Source organism: Neovison vison, chromosome 4 (genome assembly GCF_020171115.1).
Source record: "Neovison vison isolate M4711 chromosome 4, ASM_NN_V1, whole genome shotgun sequence".
Lineage (NCBI taxonomy): Eukaryota > Metazoa > Chordata > Mammalia > Carnivora > Mustelidae > Neogale > Neogale vison.
The window spans coordinates 49,137,684-49,153,206 of NC_058094.1; the positions used below are offsets into that span (position 1 = coordinate 49,137,684).

The 15,523-nt window shown below is 36.9% G+C and overlaps 1 protein-coding gene across 2 annotated transcripts in view; it reads right to left on the reverse strand.

Annotated features, from left to right (window-relative positions):
* WWP1 (WW domain containing E3 ubiquitin protein ligase 1) overlaps positions 1-15,523 on the reverse strand; it is a 112,148-nt gene that overhangs the window by 89,231 nt on the left and 7,394 nt on the right. For both annotated transcript variants that reach the window (XM_044245365.1, XM_044245364.1), the window contains exon 2: positions 1,188-1,283. The gene's annotated coding sequence lies outside the window, so the exon portion shown is untranslated. The remainder of the gene's footprint in view (positions 1-1,187; positions 1,284-15,523) is intronic.

Below are 15,523 nucleotides of genomic sequence, written 5' to 3' on the forward strand. Positions count from 1 at the left end.
TCCAAAAATAAGTCACCACCACTATTTTGTTGTAAATTAGGATGGGCACACTAAAAATTTTTCTATGTATTCTTTTATGATACCACCTGAGTGTTTCCTTTGGAACGTATAAAGATTTGTAAAACAGGCCCTCCTCTATAATAAAATACCATTTGTGTGAAGTTTACAAAAGCTATAAACAATTGTTAAACTCAGAACAACAAAAAAAAACCTTTGTGGTATTATAATTTGAAAAAGAGGATATAAAAAATCCAGAATAGCAGTTACTTCAGGGGTTGGGGAAAAATAGGAACATGCGGTTCCAGAGGTGCTCACAGGTAGCTCTTCAACTGTATTGGTACACCCAGTTAGTTCTTAAGTAGTTAGCTCCCAAATGTTTGTTTTTATTATTAACTTCCGTATGTTACACATAATCCGACATGTTCAAATTACAGAATTTTTAAGAATTTCAAGAATACATGGAAGGCAAGGACGTAGATAAAGTGCAGATCATTAATTCATCAAGTGTGATGGTAAGGGAATACGTCTATAGCCTATGTAGGAAAAGAAGGAAAGGACATAGCTTTCACACAGATGATGTGATTAGTCATCCAAGAAAAAGACAATTCTTCCTCTGAACAAAGGACGAGGGATCTAAGGAAAGGCAAAGATATTAATTCACTTGGAGGCAGATTAAAGAAAATTGAGTAACTTTATTACCGAATTAGAAAGGTTAACTGCTTGAGAATAAAGAAGATAAATAAGCACAGGGTTTGTTATTTTGAGTACATGCTACTGATCATCAGTAACTGCACCTTTAAACTGCAAAATACAACAGAGATTGTCAAAATTGGTACCTTTTTGTCCTAAAAGGGAAGGAACAAAGCAAATAAAATAATCAAATTCAACATACAATTAGTTCCCATACTCCACTTAATAAGATGAAGTTGTGTGACACTTAAAATACAATGTACTGCTAGATATATTCATTAATCTGGCATTACAATAATGCAGTATGAGTAGGGAGGCACTGTTCCCTCACTTTACAGATGAGGAAATGGTGCCTCAAAAGTGTTTTAAGTCTATAGTCATATTTTTTATGACAATGTAGGTCTAGAGAATTAACTATCAATATATGGAGTCTGAGTGCTAAATAAGCTAAATCTTAGTTAAAATCTTAGTTAAAAAAGAAGTTGTTCAACACTTACTATGTACCAGGAACTGTGCTAGACACTGGGGATATAAAGATGAGTAAGACACGATTCCTTCTTTCAAGGAGCTCATAGTCTAGTGAGGAGACAAACCTGTAAACAAATAAATAGCTTTCAGTGTTAACAGTTACTGAAACAAATGTGAAATGTTAAGTAGTACATCTGGGGCACATAAGAAAAAGTGGATAATCCAAATTACAGGAATCAGGAAAGGGTTCACAGAAGATAACCAATTTTTGAATGAACTGTGTCTTCAAGTGTAATTCTTTAAGAGAAAACTACAGAAGGCATGGAGCATTCAGGGAGCTATTGGAATACCTGAAAAATGTAAAGGATATTATCAAGGGATAAGGCTAACAGAGCAATCTAAATTGTAGAGGATCCTATGGGAATAGTTTATACAGCATTCAAAATATAATAAGCATAGTAGTTTGAAGTTTATCATAGAAGTATCTGATAGGTAACAATGGGTTTCAACAACGAGAATCACATTTCAGGAAAGTAACTTTGGCAGCAGCGGGGTTACATTTAAAATAACTGAGTTTCCCGAGTTTCTCTGAACCAGAGCAGGTAGCATGAGGGAAAAAACTCACTAAATATGGGAGATCTTTGACTAGATGGTTTTGGGACAGCTGAGAGTTAGAAAGGATTCTGAACAACTAAAATTACCACTTCATTGTCTGGGTTAAGGTGCCATAACCAGGGCAGGGAGAAGAGGAGCAAATTGTGCGAGACAATACAGTACGAAGTTTAGAAGCCAACTCCTCAGTCTTACTATTTTGATTTCATCTCCTATTCTACCCCTTAACAACTGTGTGACTAACTATGGCAAAAGGAAAAGCCAAAGTCTGAGTTTTAACGAACTTTTGAGCAAAGTGGTTATTCATCCAAATGAATTTAGGCCATAAACTATGCCCAGAGGATATGGCCAGTTATATGTAAGCTGATTCTGTCCAGCTCAAGCCTTTAAAAATGCCACAGAATTGTCTGAGTTCTTATTCAACCGCAAAGAACAGGGAGTCCTGAATACAGATACTTAACTATGTTTCAGTCCTCCAAGGTTATAGGCCTATTGAATCCCCACTCAGAAAATGTACCTTAATTGCCTGCTTACTTCAAGTCAGGCTTTTTTTTTTTTTTTAAATGATTTCATTTACTTATTTGTCAGAGAGAGAGAGAGACCACGCACATACAAGCAGGGGGAATAGCAGGCGGAGACAGAGGGAAAGTAGGCTCCCTGCTGAGCAAGGATCCAGACGCAGGACTCAGTCCCAAGACCCAGGAACATGACCTGAGCCGAAGGCAGGCACTTAACCAACTGAGCCACACAGGTGTCCCAAGATGGCTTTCTTTCTTTCTTTCTTTCTTTTTTTAATTTTATTTATTTGACAGAGATCACAAGCAGACAGAGAGGCAGGCAGAGAGAAGTGGGGGGTGAGGGGGAGAGGGGTAAGCAGGCTCCCTGCTGAGCAGAGAGCCCAATGCAGGGCTCAATCCCAGGACCCTGAGATCATGACCTGAGCCAAAGGCAGAGGCTTAACCCACTGAGCCACCCAGGTGCCACTGGCTTTCTTAAGTAAAGAACACTTTTACTTTCAGAAGCAATATTAAGAAAAAAGACCAACAAATCTGATCCATTTTGCATGCTATGCATGGGATCAAGAGTTGGAAAAGCCAGAAAAATACTGTCACATATCTACCTGCCTGAATCAATTTCACACTTAATGGACTGCCTAGTTTGTAAAGTGGGCATGGTAAGGACATAAAAATGGTGGAAGACAAAAATCCCAACTTCAGTACTTAGTCTAGTTTTGAAGACAATATTAATACATAGTAAAATTTTAGAAACAAGACAGGATGGTACAGAATCAGGTGCTAGAGATGTTCCACCTAATGAATGTGGAACTTGGAGGATTAGAAAGCCTGCAGTTAAGCAAAGCTATTGTATCAATGGCACAAAATTTAAAACTCAATGAAAGTGGCCAAAATACAAATGAAAAAAGCAACTTTCCTGCCCTAAAATACCCAAGATTTAGCAACTCTAAAGTAGAAAATAAGTATTTCCTGAAAGTACAAAGTAGGGGATTTAATTTTAATAATATAGGAATGCTGCTTCTTTTTTTTTTTTTAAGAGTTTATTTATTTATTTGACAGAGAGAGATCACAAGTAGGCAGAGAGGCAGGCAGAGAGAGAGAGAGAGGAGGAAGCAGGCTCCCTGCTGAGCAGAGAGCCCGATGTGGGACTCGATCCCAGGACCCTGAGATCATGACCTGAGCCAAAGGCAGCGGCCTAACCCACTGAGCCACCCAGGCACCCAGGAATGTTGCTTCTATATAGAGATCATTTATAAAAAGATATTGTTGATCATTTCAATTCATTTATAAAAGGGGACAGTAAATGAGAGGGTGACTGACTTATACAGATTTGCCAGAACCATCCACGTTTTAGTTCTGTTCCCACACAAACCTCTCACTTCAGGGCACACCATGGTATTTGGTAACCTTAGTAAACAGTATAATGGCTCTAACTGTGTAAGCAGCTTTTCTGATGTATCTCAAAGAGATTTTTCTGTGGAATCGTGTTATAATAATAAAGCATCATCCTGTTAAATTTTGTATTTTTGGATGACCTAAATATTCAGAAAGGAAAAATCAATTTTACAGGGACAACAACTCATGAGCAGACTTCAGTATCACACCACTGGGCCTATATGTTAGGGGAAGGGAAAAGGAAGGAGCAAGGCTTTTAGCGCTCCAAATAATCACCACTGTGGTCTCCTAAGGATCCAAAAGCATTTCCAACTTCCTGAATAGCTTCTTAATACTCAGGCCCATAGTTCTTCCCCACACCACACACCATCATCCTTACTCTTGTCTCCGCATGTATTCCAACAACTCCAGGGCCTTGTATTCCACTGACCAATCTCATTCCATAGGCCAGCAGCTGGCCCAAAAGCTCTAGCACCGCACACTCCCTTTACAATCTGTCCACTTAACTCAGAGTCTCCAGTCTCTCCAGCTCTTCTTTGTTCTACCAGCACCTACTGGCAATATCATCACTACTCTGTTTTCACAGCTCTTTGCAGTTTCAAAAAAGAAGTCAGCTGATTTCTTAAAAGTTTACTCATCCACACTGACCTAAGTTATCACTGATTAATCCTCTTAAACGCAAAACAGAGCAACATCACTCTCCTGATAATTTTCAAACGCCACTGTGTTAGAGGGGGGGAAAAAAACACCACACTTTTAAACTTTGTCATTCCAGTGACTTACAAAGCACCTGCAGTATCTATCAGACAAAGGACAAATAAAGATGGGCATCCACAGGTACTTTGTAAATTCTGACTATGGTCTGGGTATCTATCTTACTCTAAAAATGCCCACCTAATCACAGGCTCTAATAAACTCACCTTTCCTCCATCCTTCTGCACTTTCAGTCAATTTTAAAGTTCCTTTTAGTGAACTATATTATGGCACTTCACAGAAGGAACACAGTAAGGTTTTTTTTTTTTTAAATAATGAAAAAAATGTATTTATCATCAAAATGCCAAATTTCCTAAATCACTCTCTCCAGCTCTTATTATTTATCTCCACTCAATTTCAGATTTTCAACCAGATGAGGTAAATACATTAATTTTCCCCCAATTTTTTGGTTCTGTTTTCACTCATTCTCCAATTTTTACCTCTACTTTTCAGCAACATAAATCTAGACTTCTTGGACACCTGGATGGCTCAGTAGGTTAAGCAGCTGCCTTTGGCTCAGGTCATGATCCCAGGGTCCTGGGATTGAGTCCCCTATCAGGCTACTTCCTCTGTGAGGAGCCTACTTCTCCCTCTCCCTCTATCTGCCATTTCCCCTGCTTATGCTCACGCGCTCTCTCTCTCTGACAAATAAAATCTTTAAAAACAAATAAAAAAACAAAACAAACAAACAAACAAAAAAAAAACAGAAACAAATCTAGACCTCTTTTCCTGACTTTCTTCTTCCAGATATTTCACATCTTCCCTTTCATAAATTTACCCTATTTTTAAATCTCAATTTCTTGTGTACAGTGAGTTACAGTCAACTGTATCTTTTAAGTGTTACTCCTTGCAGTTACACAGAAAACTTGCTTTACCATAAACTGATCTAAAAGTTTACCTCTCATTAATGTTATCTGACACTTCAAGCTAACAAGCAAAAATAAATACAAATCTTACACTGAAATACCATACACCACCATTTTAATTTCCTGATAAGCACTAAATCTTGATCCATCTGCAGATTCCCTGTCTATTGCCAATTTTAACCATTTCCAAACCATGTGAACTCTCCGCTCTCAAAATTACTCTATGACCAACATAAACATTGGTTATACAGTTAATACAAACTTCTTTCCCCTCCTCCTATCAACATTCACACTGTTACTGTATTCCCTTACTGAGGACAGTCAAAAGCCTTGCAAAATCCAACCTATGCCTCCTCAAATTACCATTGCACACACCCTAATGAACTGCTGCCCATTAAATTCCTGCAATTTACTTCCTCATTGTTCTTCACACAAAAATTACTCTATTAAAATCATGTCCAATAGCTAGTCAAGCTACTTACCTTAATTCTTTTTCTCACTCTAGTTAGTTCTAATCAAGTTACTTCTTGATTCTGGTTACTTCAAATTCCATCTACCTCCCTGCCTTCAAAACACCCCTGCATTGCACCCAGCAAGACTCCAGTCACAGCACAAACATGATCACAGTAACTTAACCTGCTTTTCTTATCAAGATGCTTGCCTTCAATTGATGAGAAATAGTTACAAAATAGTTACCTATCCACAGCAAAATTAACCACCCATCCTTCCAAGCAAAAGGAGTTTCATATAAACTTCCAGCCAGCAAAACTCCTAGGGTCTGTTGGCCTATACAGAATGCAAATTCCCTCCCAAAAAGGTAATAAATAATTAATAATAGAATCTGGGCAGTAGACTAGAGGTTCAACTAACAATAATGATGACACACCGAAATAAAGGCCAGTCCAGAGGATCAAAAGCAAATATTCTAAACTGAGAGAAGTGCCAGTTTCACTCTTTTCCAAGTCTGATGTTAACAATTAAAAAAAAAATTACACTTATTTCAAGGGCGCCTGGGTGTCTTGGTCATTGAGCATCTGCTTTTGGCTTGGGTCACGATCCCAGAGTCCTGGGATTGAGCCCCACATCGGGCTCCCTGCTCAGCAGGGGAGGCTGCTTCTCCCTCTCCCTCTGCCTCTTTCATGTTTTCCCTCTCTCTCCTTTTCTCTACTTTCTCAAATAAATAAGTAAATAAAATCTTCCAAAAAAAAAAAAAAAGTACACTTATTGCAAACTTAATTGACTCTGAACATCTAGCAACATTTGAAGTTACAAGAAACAGAATCAAGTCCTGTGAACAACTGAACTGTCACTTATAGACGCCTGTCAGTCTGATAGTCCCGTTATTTCTAATGAGGTGGGGAAAGTAACAAACTATTGAAAATAAGAAGCTATCATTTACCAACGTCTAGTTTGAATTTGGATTTTAATTTCTATTCCCACGTTTACTAAGTGGCAGATAGTGATTAAGAGTGTACATTCTGCAGCCAGACTGCCTAGACGCGAATTCTGGCTCCACTTGACTACTACATTCAACTTTTGGCAAGCTTCTTTACCTCACAGTGCCTCAGTTTTTAAATCTATAAAATGAATTCATACCTACCATCTTATGAGTTAATAAGTTAATACTGACAAAGTGCTAAGAAAAGTACTTAGCACACAATAAACAAACTACATATTGGGCATTTCTTTTAACAGTTTTTCTGAATTAAGTCATTCAGCGTATATATCCAGACATGTTTTCAGGTAATGTGTTAAACAGCAGGAATACAGAAATCATCTGAGATACACTCTTTGCTCTCAGTGAGTTTATAATTTAGCAGCGGAAATAGACAAGGAAATCAGCAGCTTTAAGCTCACTGACAGGGTTGTACAGAGGACTACAGAAGTACAGAAGAGGAGCATCTAAATCAGATTTGGTGGAAGAGGTGAAAAAATGTCAGGAAAGGCTTCTGAGTGATGGTAACAGTAAGACTTCAGGAAAAAAGAGAAAACTGTCCACTGTACAATATGGATTTAAGCAGGCATTTTTTTAGGGCAATTTTAACAGAGTGGTAGGACCAAAAGCCAATGGCTTAAGAAACCTCTATTTAGATGTTTAACTGTAAAAGAAAAAAAAAGAGACAGAGTTAAAGTGAGGTATTCACAGGTTTGTTTTTGATGGAAGATGGAAGAGACTAGAACATATTTTCAGACAGGAAGAAGCTGAAGTCACAGAACAAGTGACAAGAGCTCTGAGAAGGCAGGGCTGTTGAGATTTGACAGAGGTATACACATAAATAGCCTGCACTGAGGCTAGACAGAGAAAAGAAAGGGGTGAGAATGCAAATTATCTCACAAGTGTCTGAGAAGAAAGTTAAGAAGGAGGTTTTACCTACCAGCTTCCTCACCGAGGGAGGCAATCTTTGAGACACTAGGAATACAATACATTACCTGTTATAACAGCATATGGCTAGATAAGGAATTCGAGACAAAAACAGCAGAGACTTGGGTCCAGGGGAGTATCAGTAACAATCCCAGACACGCGAATTTTTTTCCATTTCATTTTTAATAGTTCGTATTTAGAACTAGTCCTGTGTCAGAATCCTTGCTCGGCAAGGAGCTTCCTACTCTCTCCGCCTGATGCTCCCCCTGCTTGTGCTTGTGTAGTCTCTCTGACAAATAAATAAAATTGAAGCAATGACACTAATTATTGGAGCCATTTAGAGCATAGGTTCCAGAAGAGAACAGGGCATACTCTAGCTACTATCAAACTACTCCTCGTTATTTTTTTTTTTTTTAAAGATTTTATTTATTTATTTGACAGAGAGAGATCACAAGTAGGCAGAGAGGCAGGCAGAGAGAGGAGGAAGCAGGCTCCCTGCTGAGCAGAGAGCCCGATGCGGGACTCGATCCCAGGACCCTGAGATCATGACCTGAGCCGAAGGCAGCGGCTTAACCCACTGAGCCACCCAGGCACCCAACTCCTCGTTATTTAAATGCATCATGTATACATATGCTTTCTGCCACCTTCATGCATTAAAATTCAGCTATAGGAAATAAAGTAATTGGTATTCTCCAGAAAAACTCTTTACCCCAAACTCATTAATGACACATATTTCTAATCTACTACCAGTTTTCCCCAACCTGGATGCATGAAGAATCATCTGGGGAACTCTGCTGGTGGTTTGAGGTGATTCTCACAGAAACATTTGGGTACTCTCAACCCTGATCTACATAATTTCTAATCATGATTCAGCTCAAGTGTCATCTCTCCAATTTTTGACTAGTTAGCTGCTACATGTTTCACAGCACTGTAACCATGTTTATTTCTTTATCTCCTTTATTACACAATAAATTTCTTTATTACAACTCACCTTTATAATTCCAGCCCCTAGCCTGGTGCTCAACCCTTACTAAACACTCAATGAAGAATCACAATTAATAAAACATTAACCCTATAGAACTGGTTAGGGTGGTTAGACTTAAAAAAAAAAAAAAAAACCCACATAGCACAAAATTAAAACTTTAACATTCTATAAAGAAAAATCCTGTGGGTGCCTGGGTGGCTCAGTGGGTTAAGTCGCTGCCTTCGGCTCAGGTCATGATCTCAGGGTCCTGGGATAGAGTCCCACATAGGGCTCTCTGCTCAGCAGGGACCCTGCTTCCCTTCCTCTCTCTCTGCCTGACTCTCTGCCTACTTGTGAACTCTTTCTGTCAAATAAATAAATAAAATCTTTTAAAAAAAAAAAAAAGAAAAAGAAAAATCCTGTAAGACCTTATAAACCACCTATACCCTATCCCATCTTTGCCCTTCTAATTCTGGGCTTGTCTAAGTCCAAGTCCACCTTACCAATGTGATTTCATTGCCACAGCCCACAACAGCAGCACAATATAAAAATATCCAATACAAAAATAAAGCATAAATGTCACCTAAAATACCCATTTGATTTATTAAATACTTAAACATCCAAATGTATAAAAACAAGAGAAAGCTCAACTTTCAGGTTTAAACTTGAAAACTTCTAGCTCTAACTAAACATGCAAAATAATTCAGAAGTCATATGCTAATGCCCAAATTATATACCAGTTAGACCCTAAAAGTCTACGGAGAGGTTTGCTTACAACACAGTACAAATTTTCTCACAGAAATTTTATAAATGGTGGTAAGATAACAAGACCAAGCCACAAAAGCCTACCAGACCCATAACAGATGAACCACTTGTACTGTACAAGGAAACCTATTGTTCCACAGAGATGTTTCTGAGGTTCCACAAACAATTATTTGTGTGTATATGCACCATCACTGCAAAAATTCCAAAATAAATTTCTGACGCTGAAAAAGTACTGAGAGCATTTTGCGTAGTGCCTGGCACACAGTAAAAACTCAAAAAATTACAGCTATTTTTATCCAGAATCCTTGTTTTCTACCTTTTGTGTTCCTCAAAACAGCTTTATTTTTCTTACTGCATCTGCATTCTAGATTGTAAATTCCAAGAGTGCAGGACAAATCTTCACCATTGTATCTACCCTGCCTACCAAAAAGCCTGCAATGCAAGTGTTTAATACTTGCTTGTTAATGAAGGTTAATTAGTATCAACCGAACCTCAAAAACAACTGAATAACCTCAGGGTGAAAATGAAATAGCCTTATTTAGTTTTTAGGTACACTTTTAAGTGAACTACTGAACTTCTCGATTTATTTTTTCCCCTTTAATATTATCATCAAAGTGAAAAAAAAGTATAAAAATTCATGCTGAAAATATTCCTCTAGGGGCGCCTGGGTGGCTCAGCGGGTTAAAGCCTCTGCTTTAACCTCTGCTTTTTCAGGTGATGATCCCAGGGTCCTGGGATGGAGCCCTGCATCAGGCTCTCTGCTCAACAGGGAGCTTGCTTCCCTTCCTCTCTCTCTGCCTGCCTCTCTGCCTACTTGTGATCTCTGTCAAATAAATAAATAAAATCTTAAAAAAAAGAAAAGAAAAGAAAAGAAAATATTCCTCTAAGAGTAACCAGCTTAGAAAAACACTGCTCAAAGGCAACAGTCTCACTAAATGGCACAGTGAGACAGGCCACCTAAATTTCTCTGGGGTTTGGTAATCCTATTAAATGATAGAGCACAAAACATATTGAGATTTTTCCAGCTTACAAATGGTTATCTAAAAACACTGCATACTTCATGAAAACATAAGAGTAAAGTCATCCATGATCTTTGTACCAAACCAACCCACAACTGTCTTCATTTTTAAAATAGTATTCTTTTCCTCCAAAAACCCTTTTCTTTTTTTTTTTTTTGACAAAGTTACAATCCAAGTATACAAATCATTTGTTTTCTCCTCCCCACCCCATTTATAGTAAGAACTGCCTAATTACAAACTTGATTGAACCCTTGGCCAACTTCAGAGAAAGCTTATGATCGTAAAAAGTGTTAAAAGTGTTGCTACTTTTCTAGAAGGCCACAAGATGGGGATATTGCTCCATAAAATGCACCTTTAAAAAATATATAATTAAATGCATTATAACCACTTCCCCAAAAATGAAATTAACAGTTTTCCTCTACTGGAAGTAAGAAATATAAAAAAATCTTTGTACTCTGTTTACTACAAAACAATAGTGAGGACAAAAACATTCATGAAGTTTAGCAGGAATTATTCTAAATAAGCTGAAGAGTTATGGTCCTTAAAAATAAAACAAAAACACAGGACTCTGGCACTATTTCTGTATCTTTTATCTCATCAATCCTTCCTTCTCTCCTTACTCTGTCCTCTTCCTCCTCAGGTCATAATAAAAAAATGATACACATTTTGCTTATGCATTTACTAAATTTATTTTTCATAATTATTCTATGTTTCAGGAGATGATTCTTATTTTTGTTTTAAAAGAATTGACATTAATATTTATTTACATCAACAAAGGAAAATTACACCAGAATGTTATCAGTAATGAGAATGAGACAGTTTTTCTAAAATGTGTTATAATTTCTGTTTCTCATAATATGCAATATTATGTTTACAACAGCAAAATACCAAAACTTTTCCAACACAACATTTTTGTATTTGATAATTTTTTTTCCCATGTCTTAGTGGATATCAGCAGAAAACATGTCTCCCACTCCTGTGCTGCTTTATTCAACTAACAAAATAAAATTAAAGTAACACCGAGCCATCTTAAAACTAAAGTTCCACGCTCACAGAATCAACGTTCAGTAATAAAAAGAGCTGTGTAAACACTTACTAAGCAGAAGTCTAAGATGACAGAGTATAACTACCTGGGGCCATCTGCACTACATGAGTGTCTCAGTGAGGCAGAAATATAGCCAGTCTTACACCTGGAATCTGAATCAGGTCTTTGAGTCCAAAACTAGTAAGAATACCATAACCATCTATCTGACTCCTATTATTTATCAAAATAATATATTTATAATTTATCAAAATTTTTACCACAAAACCCATCTTTAATATTTTCAATTATCCTAGAGTCAATTATCCCTACTGACAAATGAAGAAAATTAGGTTTTAAGAATTTAAGTAAATTGCTGAGGGCCATAAAACCAGTGAAAGGATTTTGAACCCAGATCTTTTTACTATTTTTTTTACTACAAAAACAGAATTTAAAAAACAAAATGCTAAGCTAAACCTATGCCTTGAACTGAGCATTTTACTCTATCAATCTGACAGTACTAGTCTCTTATGTTAATCACTTAAAGATTAAACAACTTCATAATAGGGTGGTTTGTGGGGTTTTTAAGTTAGTCATTAAAAATGCTTTTCCTAAAAATTGACAAAGAACAAGTAATCTAAAAAAGATAATGTATAAAACATAAACACGCTAACAATTAAAGAGGTAAGCTGTTGGGATCATGATTCACAAATTCTGGGAAAAACATCCAAGGTACATAACATTCTTACTTTTGCAAGGATCAAACTTAATGTAATTATATTATGTACAATCTCAGATTTCAAAATGGCACAAACATTTCCATAAATAATTGGTTGTTTGTTTCAAAGCATGGTATTTTAATAGCATTAATACTTGCTTTCCAGACCTGTTTCCTTTGAATCCAGTAATTTTTTAACATTTGGTATTCTTCAAATACACAGTATTTGCTACATCTCATGGAAGTTTAGAGTGGAAGCTGAGAGGCAATTAAGAGACTTACTCAGGGACCCAAAGCTTCTCAATGTCAGGCTAAACCCAGGCCAGCTGATGAGGCTAGTGTTCTGCACTGCATTGCTCACTAGGATACTATGACGCAAAGTTCATGCCAAAATATTTCCTGATTGTTTTTTAATACATGAAAGATTCTAATTTACTAACACTTAACTAGCCATGGAAATTTGCAAATTCTTCAATTCCAAATTCCTAGTGTGAGAAGAGCATCTTGGAGTAATGTAATACAGAGAATATCTTAGCGTCAGACAGACCTAGGTCCAAACTTCAACTCTACGATTTGTTTATAATTAACCTGAGTCTCAGTTTTCTTTTCTGTAAAATGAGGATACAGAAATGAATTTTGAGAAGGGGAAAGGAAGTGTTAATATTAACTCTAGGAAACTAGAACTGTTTCTAAAACCTGGAATATAGAGGTGTGCAATGGGTATTCATTTCCTAACACCATCCCATCACCACCATCATTCTAGCCACACTCTCAATACTCTGAAGCAGAAGAACTCCAGTATTTTTCTACCATCCTTCCACAATTGTAGAGGAGAGCAGTTGAAGCCAGACAGTAGTTAAGAAAGGCTGGTTTCAGTCACATGGCCATGCTGCAAAATGCTATGTAGTAACCCCTCCCCATACCTGCAGTAAGGATCAGATCAAAATAACACTTGAGAATATAGTACTGCTAAATGTTTTGTTATAAATACACACAACTTCCGGTTTTTAAAGCTACAAGTAACTGATACACAATGTTAGTTTACTACTCACAAATATTCTTCCTAAGAAGTTAAGCAGACTGCTAAATACAAACTTTCACAACATATCCCCACTCTTTAAGAGAAAAATATCAGAATCCAAAATACCCAGAACTGTCCAAAATAAGAAAATCAACTGAGCAGCTAAAACTTTACTCCTAGAATAATGTAATTCTTCTCAGGTTTAAAATACGGTAAAAATAGAGGACCGGTCATCTATCCACAAATCCAAAACCCAGAAAGCTATAAAAACATCAAGTTACTTCATAACTCATTTGGTGGCAAAAACTAAACTGACCTGGACCATTTAACAGCAAAATCTGACTGATGTGTAGCTTTTTATTGCCTTATTTATCCACACCTTAACATCTGCCAAAGACAATACAGAGTGCTGCCAGAGAGTTCACTGGGGGGTTTACCCAACATAATATATGGAGTGCTTTACCTTTCTAAATTAAAAAAATAAAATAAATTCTGAAACCCATTTGACATCACAAAGTACTGTGAACACATCCCAGTGAATATTCATTTAATTCTAAGTGCTAGGTTTAAGTCACACAATAAATCTATCAATTAGGTATTAGTACTACTGCTTTACATATGAATACCTACTTTACATATTATTAAACTAGGGCTTAATCCAAGGTTAATCTGACCAAGATCACTTAGCCAATAAAGAATGTTGAAAACTCAGGACGCCTAGGTGGCTCAGTGGGTTACTCCTCTACCTTCTGCCCAGGTCATGATCTCAGGGTTCTGGGATCGAGTCCCACATGGGGTTCTAAGCGGGGAGCTGCTTCCCATCTCTTTCAGCCTGTCTGTCTACTTGTGATCTCTCTCTCTGTCAAATAAATAAATAAAATCTTGGAAAAAAAAAGAATGTGAGAACTCAAATCTAAGTAAATCTCACTTTAAGGCCTAAAGCAATTAAAAAGCCAACATTTTAGAGGAAAATTAAATCACAAAGAAAGTTTAAGTTACAATTACCAAAACTTTTAACTTAGAACAATGAAATTCCTGAGTATAATGTGCACTTTCCATCCTGGGTATTCAAATCTAAACACTGACACCTTATTTCACAGCTCAAAGGACAAAGAGAGATTAGTTTACTGTTGTTTTTCCTCCCCAAAGCACTAGCCACAAAGTCAGTGAAAACAAACCCAAAAGCAATATGCTCCTCAAATGCCAACTAATCCTTTCCAATCAAATTTAGAAAGAATCATGGATCTGGTGTGTTTGGTGTGTTTGGTTTGTTTGTTTTTTTACCATTTTTACCACAATATACTAAACACAATATAAATATGATTGTTACAAACATAGGTAAAGGTTTTCCAGGATAGCTCAAACATAAGGATCTGCTGTTTCACTCTCAGATATAGTCAAGGGACTGAGAAAGGCTTAAGTGACATAGACCCAGGCTGTCACCATCACGGCTCTAAGCAAAAGTTAAAGAAAATAAGCATCAACTTTTTTCCTGGTTAATCAATTTAAAATTTAAGATTTAAAATTTAAATTTTTTCTCACAATGTTTTTCATAAGTCAATGCCCTTAAACTAAGCAATGGCTTTTTCCCCATAAGAGACAGATTACGGCCCCCAGCCAACCTACTTTCTACCCAAAAGACCAAATTCTAAAGTAGATGCACTTTAATCAGAATCTGTTTTGAGTAGATTATTTAGCTAAGTGAAAAAGCATTCAGATTATTTGATGATCACAGTATCTAATTTAACTGTTTCAGCAGACTTTTTTTTAGAAGAGTATCTTCACTCCAAAGAGTATTTTCTTTTGAAGAAGCATGGGGAAATTTTCTTAACAAGGAAGCCTGATGGATGCCTTTTTGCAGGATTACTTCTGCCTACTCCTTATATAATCACTCTGTATCAGGTTTCTATAGTTTGTTTGGATCAAGTCCTTGGCAATTATCTTAAGCCTCTTTAAACATTTGAAAGGTTCAGATGTTAAGCTCCCTTTGTTTACACTATACATGTGTGTTTACAGAACACTGTAGATCAAAAAATGGACTGGGAGAACACTAGAACCCCAAATTACTGATTCGGTTTCCAACAGCAGTTCTCAAACTAATATGTATAAAATCATCTGAGGTATTTGTTAAAAATGAAGACTCCTGAGCTACACTATCAAGGACTATACCAGTTCTCAAACATTCAGGCATCTTGCTTTTTAACAAATATCCCAGATGACTGTGATGCAGAGACTGCACACTGACAAACTGTTCTATACTTTAATTCATCCAGTGATGGGGTTAGCAAATTCTAGATCCCAAACTGCACAGCCAAACCATTACTAGCTGACAGACTACCAGCCACGTTGAGTCA